Source organism: Neomonachus schauinslandi, chromosome 1 (assembly GCF_002201575.2).
Source record: "Neomonachus schauinslandi chromosome 1, ASM220157v2, whole genome shotgun sequence".
Classification (NCBI taxonomy): domain Eukaryota; kingdom Metazoa; phylum Chordata; class Mammalia; order Carnivora; family Phocidae; genus Neomonachus; species Neomonachus schauinslandi.
In genome coordinates this window covers 16535027-16541840 of record NC_058403.1, presented here as the reverse complement: position 1 = coordinate 16541840, position 6814 = coordinate 16535027, and the positions used below count along the sequence as shown (strand labels likewise).

The 6814-nt window shown below is 34.8% G+C and overlaps 1 non-coding gene across 1 annotated transcript; it reads left to right on the top strand.

The window, feature by feature from the left end:
* The first annotated feature begins 1853 nt into the window (after positions 1 to 1853).
* LOC123326962 lies at positions 1854 to 1957 on the top strand. Its single transcript, XR_006541434.1, has one exon. It is a non-coding gene; the product is annotated as a U6 spliceosomal RNA (small nuclear RNA).
* Positions 1958 to 6814: the final 4857 nt, after the last annotated feature.

The following is a 6814-nucleotide window of genomic DNA, read 5'->3' as shown; positions in this document are numbered from 1 at the left end:
TCCCATGTGGCTTGGGCTTATTTGGGGCATGGTCACATTAGGTTAGCTAGTCCTCCTACATGGAAGCTTAAGGCTCCCACATAGTGTTTAAATGAATAAGGCAAAAACTGCCTGGTGTTTTATGATGGAGCCTGGGAAGTCATCGCATTCTCTGCATATTTTATTGGTTGTGGCCGTCATCCTGCCCATATTCAAGGAAAAAGGACATATTCCCACCTCTCGATGGGAAAATACCAAAGAATTTGTGGCCATGTTTTCAAACCACCCAAATCTGGCATCTGTCCACAAACTACATTTCTTCCACATGCAAATTTACTTTGCTGCTTCCCAAGACCCTACAGAGCTTTCATTTCCTTATAGTATCATCAGGCTGATGCTCATGGTCCGTAATCTCAATCTAAATGAAGCCAAGGTACAGATGAGTTTTCTCAAGAATGATTGCATTTGATGCACAAGACACCTTCCCCCACCACACCCAACACACAATGGTAGGATTGTTAAGGATAATGCAAAATTATCATGGTCTCAGGATTGTTAGATCTATAAGAATAATTGCATTAAGTGTAAAGTTCTTTAGTTATTCTTCTGTATGCAAATTTTAATGATTACATTTTAGTGTAACAGATTTTAAGATATAATTTTATATATTTTATACCTGTAATTGATAACTATATATCATCAGCTTATTATCAATGAGATCTTATTTCACATTAGTGAAGAAAGATATTCTCAAATAGATTTAATTTTCCAGAAACAAGACGATGAAGCACACAAGCTAGATGATTTAATATTTAGAGACATTGCCAATAGAATAAATGATATTACAATACATGTGGGAAAGATGAAAACTTGCTAAAACTTGAATCGTGTCCTCTAGGTAACAAAACAGCAATGACTAATTGCCACTGGGTATTGGAACTTGTAGGTGTCAGTTTACTTTACTGGAAATACCAGGGGAAAAAAATAAAACTACTAATCTCAGACACATTATCCCATAAAATTGACAGCAAATTCCTCTGATCTGAAATATTATAAGTATCACAAAGCATCTCACATAAAGAAAATAGTAGTGATATGGGAGGTGAGGAAATTGGTAGTTATATGCACAACACAATGCCTTTGGCAGAAAAATGTTCTAATCTGGAAACTGGTAACACAAAACCTATATATTACAACTTCAATCAGGAAATAAATATGTTTTACCAATTTTTATCTCCAAAAACTGACAAATAGGAATATTGTGATTCTGTGGATTAGGTCAAATTTTTTTTTTTCTAGTCAAATTGTAGAAGTGCTTTGAAAACACAAGAAATGAAGATAGAACAGCATATCCAGGAGCTTGAAGACTTTGGAGTCAGGTGTTTGAATGAAACCAAGCCCATCTCTATGTTGATCTACAATCTGGAGTCAATAAATGTTGATTCTGAATTTTAAAGCTAAAATGTTATTAGAAAATTCCATTTGACAATACTAATACTTTAGTCTCTGGTCCAATTCCAGCATTGTATATTACTTGCAACATCTTTCAGAAACTTAAATGTAACTGTCAGCTTGGTATTCATTCCACTGAATTGCTCCATGTGTGATTCTGAATGCTAATTCTAATAACTGAGTTCCTAAGAAATGGATAGGAATTCCTGGGAATAAGGTGTGCTCCTAAAAATTTAGTAGAGGTTTCTTCCTGGTATTCCCCTGGCAAAAGGAGCTGGAAGAGGGAATTCCCCTCCCCCCCAGTATTCACAGGAATTCCTACTACCTTCTCCCATAAGCACAAGGAAATAAGAAACTCCTAACATAACTCAGAGTAGTTATGACTAACAAGAACATAAAAACCTCTTGATTAAAAACAAGAAGTATTTCCTTTGGCAGCACGTATAGTAAAATTGAAATGATACAGAGATTAGCAAGGCCCATGCACAAGTATGACATGCAAATTTGTGAAGCATTCCATATTAAAAAAGGAAAAAAAAAATAGGACACAATATCTTCATGTGACTAAGCAGTAATGAGGACAACACACAATTTTTTTAAATGACATGGGAAAAAATGACATATATATATATATACATATATATATATAATCTTACACTTACAGAGAACAGAGACTGATTTGTTTTCTTTTCCTTCTGGAAATATTAATGGCATCTTCAAATGTACTAAGGGTTAGGCAATAAGGTATTCCTGAAAAGAAATTGCCTAAACGAAATTACAGTAAATAGATTATTTGTTAAAGGCACTAGGGCAACGTATAATAAATTAGTTTGTAAAGTGAATGACTCAGCTCTGATATGACTATTTGTTAAGTTGGTATTTATTTTTGTATCTTATATTTACTTGTGATACAACAGTCTCTGAGAAAGATATAGATACACAGAGAGATGTCATTAAATAATACAATTATTTCAAATAAAAGAAAATCCCACAGTTGGTATATTAGCTAGCAGATTTTACCGTCTAATAAGAGGCCATTTTTGGATATTACATATTTTTCAAGCAAAACGTAGTGATAACTGTGCTTTTAAAAAGATTGCTTGTATTATATAAAACTAAAGATAATAAAGTGGCAAGTAATATAATTAATGAAATGTTTTCTAAGATATGTTTTACTAGATAACAAGCACACACTAAATATCCAGCGTTGTAGCTTATTAAATGATCACTTGTACACAAATACACTGAAGAGAAGTTTTTTGAGACAATCTCAAATTCCAAAGAAACAATATTTACATACGTTGGTTCAAGGAAGAGATAATAACAAAAATGATCTGCCCTCAGGCCACTGTCTAGACTACAGGAAACCTGGTCAACAGCATATGGGACATCACAAGGTGCAGACTCAGAAGTTTCCATAATGTCCTGGCCAACAACTAGACACAGTGAGTCATGGCTGCAACAGCAACCAAACTCACAGAACACTGGCTGCTAAGGCGATGATGGACCCAACTTCAAACTAAATCAGGCCAAACTAACATCTTACAGCTTTAAAGAACAGATTATCCCTGAGCAATAAATCAGTGGAATTTAGAAAGCTTTGCAACAAAAGTATAGAAAACTAAAAACAAACAAACTTTTCATGATTAATCTTAAGATAATGCTGTAGTGCTTGCCACTGATTGGTTCTCAGTGAAATCAGGCTGGAACTAATCACCCCATGGCATTAACCTGGTGGTAGGATTTGGTTCAGACAGGAAGGCATGTGACCCTACCAGCCAAAGGCATGTAAGAGAAGTGTGTTTGGGAATATGGGGGAAATTTGATTTATTGTTATTGTTGTTGTTTTAGATGCTTCTATCTCTCAAGAGAACAACTGGGAGGTAAATTCTTCCTTCTGCACATTGCAGTTGCCTAAATATTGGCCACCATATGGAGAAGGGCAGTGATAAGAGAATTTCACAGAAAAGCTGGAGCCAGTAGTTAAAGATAACCCTAGATTCTTATTTGTGGGCACCAGTTAATATTCTTATTGTTTAAATCTGTTTGTATTGGGCTATTTTTTTTTTTTACTTAAACCAAGAGTTATTCTAATAGAGAATCCTATTCCCCTCTACCTAAATGTACCTAATTAAGTAGCCATATAAAAACCTAGAACTTCACTTGGCTTTATTCTTTTCAACGATCTCCTTTCTACCTCAAATCTTTCCGACATTTATTAATGTTTTTTTTTTTTCAACATCCAAATGCCCGACCTGGACTTGTAATTTATTCAATTCTGTTAACAAAATGCCTGTTTACTTGAAAGTATATTGAGACTGAATAGTTCAACATTCAAAAAATAGAAGAATAGATACACAAATAGTATTTTATCACCTCTACAGTTTTTTCACATATTTATTTATCTATATTGACAGAAACAGATGCCAGAGGGAAGGAGTTCTGAATGTAGTTATTAAACGCACTTAATAAGGTGGGAATTAGGGACCATTTTCAAACAACATATTGGTTAGTGATTGCCATTTCTAAGAGGCAAATATCAAAATACACTTCCATCATTGTGCCTTCAAACTGAGGAAACCTATTAATTCTTAGATTCCTGTAATAGTTTCTCTCGCGCAAGAGTTTTTGAAAGTGGAAATTAAAAAAACAAACAAACAAACAAACACAGAAACCACCTCAGAGGAGTTTCTGTGGACTGAGTGTAAAAGGCCAGAGGGAAAGAGAAGGAAACTTCATGCTCTTTTTCTTCTGCTAACCATGGCTGTTAGGGAGAGGAAGTACAACATCACATCCTGTTCACCAACAACAGAACAGCAGTGCTCTGTTATTTCAAAGACTCATCATGTTCTTTCAGTTGTTAAAAGATGTAAACCAGACAGACCAATAACTTTATGTCGCTAAAGTTAGGCTGAGATTGAACAGAATGTTTTCATCATTTGTTTGTTGATTTGCCATAATACACAAAAGTAAACTAAGAACTTGATTTTAGAGAAGGAAGGAAAACTAGAATTTAAGAGTTCAAAGCTGACGGGTAATTGAGAGGACAGAAGCCTAAGTAAATGTGGACATACTGGGACCCAAGGAAGAGAAGTGAGAAATGAAAGATAAATAATTAGGACCAGTGCATTAATTACTCAGTGTTAGAGATAGCTTCCTCCATTTTATTTTCCTATTTTTGCTTTTAAATAATCTACCCTGTTACTCAATGGTTCAGGAAAACTCTGCCTCACACAGCACCCGTGTCTTTAAGCTACCCTGGGGACAAGAGCTTGAAGACAGTGTTCAGAAAAGGAAGAGTAGGAAGGTTCTTAAACCAAGGTCCAAAAAAAATTAGCCTGAAATGGAGACTGGCCAGGAGAAAGCAAACATGCTGGGAAAACATGGAAAGAATGGGGAGACTTCCTACATGTGGGATGGGGACAAAAGTTTCGTCATTGGATGTTAATATTGAGTGACCACAGAAGATTAAAGGTCCTGGAAACACAGTGGCATTTATGCAATAATGAGTGAGTGTAACATACAGCCCATCAGTGACAAATAAGCCTTTTTAATGTAAGTATTCTAAAAGGTACATTACTTACCTTTCCAAAAGGAAACTAAGTTGTGGGCATATATGTTTTTGATTACAAATATCAGTTGGGTTGACATAGTTTTTTGGTTCGGTTATATCTCGGTCTCTATGTGTGTGTGTATGTGTATGGAAAGTTTAAACTGAGGACAAAGTAAAGATAAAAAATGTATCTAATAAATGAACTGCCTTCTCTGATGAAACTAAATGCATTTCACTATACAATCCATATATATATGTAATATAAAAAAAATACAGTGATAAAGTACTATAGCCCACTTACTCACCAAAGACGAGGGAACTCTAATCTAGTAGAGCCAAGATTAAAAAAAATAAATTACTAGTCCATTTTGGCTTCTTTATTTTTGGCATTATTTATTCTGCTAGTCCCTACTTTACTTCATAACATTATCATCCCCTGTCATCTGCATAGTTTATAGTTTATATTATAAACATAGGTTACAGTTATAAATGGAAAGAAATTGTTTTATTAGAATATTTATGGAGACTTTATTCCTCTCCAAAGTGACCTACAAAATGCCAATAGCATGCTTTATTGATTAACCTGGGGGAGGCTTTGCTCTGTGCCTTTGTCCCTGTAGGGCACTTGATTGGTGGCATTCTATGAAGTCTCCAATTAGGGAATGTATTTAATTCTGCTTCATCTCACTGAAGTGTTCATTTCTTTGTGTGATACAAGCTATAATTATTTTCTCATTGTTCTATTACACTGATGAACAACATTTCCAAATACCATTAATTGTGCTTCTGGCAGTACTAGCTCAGAAACATTATTGTTCAAATCATTATATGCTTAGTATCTTGCAGGCTGTAAAATAATATATTTAAATTTTATTTTTTATCTTCCTCTCTTAAAATAAAAACTGAGATAAAAATTAAGGTGGGGCTTCTATTTGACAGGGTAATTTCTTGCAAAAATATTTTCAAAATGATAATCCATCTCTAAAACTGATAGACCATTTTATTTTAAAAGGATGTTGACAAACTATAGGAAGACACTCAAAAAATATATTTGAAATGAATGAAAGAAAATCAATATTAACAAGTACCATTGGGTGCTGACTTAAGCATAGTGATTTCTTTTTTTTTTTAAGATTTTTATTTATTTATTGAGAGAGAGAGAGAGAGAGCATGAGAGGGAGAAGGGTCAGAGAGAGAAGCAGACCCCCTCCCTGCCAAGCAGGGAGCCCAATGCGGGACTCGATCCTGGGACTCCAGGATCATGACCTGAGCCAAAGGCAGTTGCCCAACCAACTGAGCCACCCAGGCTCCCCTGTGATTCTTTTTTTTTACTCAGTATTGTTCAATATAATATATAGACTTACAAATTATAAACTTCACTTATTTGCTATCATTTTTCCAAATGTCATTTACCTCTGACATTTCATCAAAATCTATTTTACTGAACTATGTTTTTATTTTTTTTAAGATTTTATTTATTTATTTTAGAGAGAGAAAGAGAGAGAGCACAAATGGGAGAGGCAGAGGAAGAGAGAGTCTGTTTGAGAACAGACTCCACGCTGAGTGTGGAGCCCGACTCAGGACTCAATCCCAGGACCCTGAGATCAGGACCTGAGCCGAAACCAAGAGTCTGCTACTTAACCAACTGCACCATCCAGGTGCCCCTGAAATACACTTTTAAAGTGAAGCTTTGAAAACTTTATTAATAGTTTCTTTTCACTGAAGTTTGATTGGTGGAATCAATAAGAAATCAAACTTTGAGTAGGTCTTAAAACAGTGTAAAAATTTGGCCAACATATTTTACATCCAACAAAAGTACTGCAATAAGCT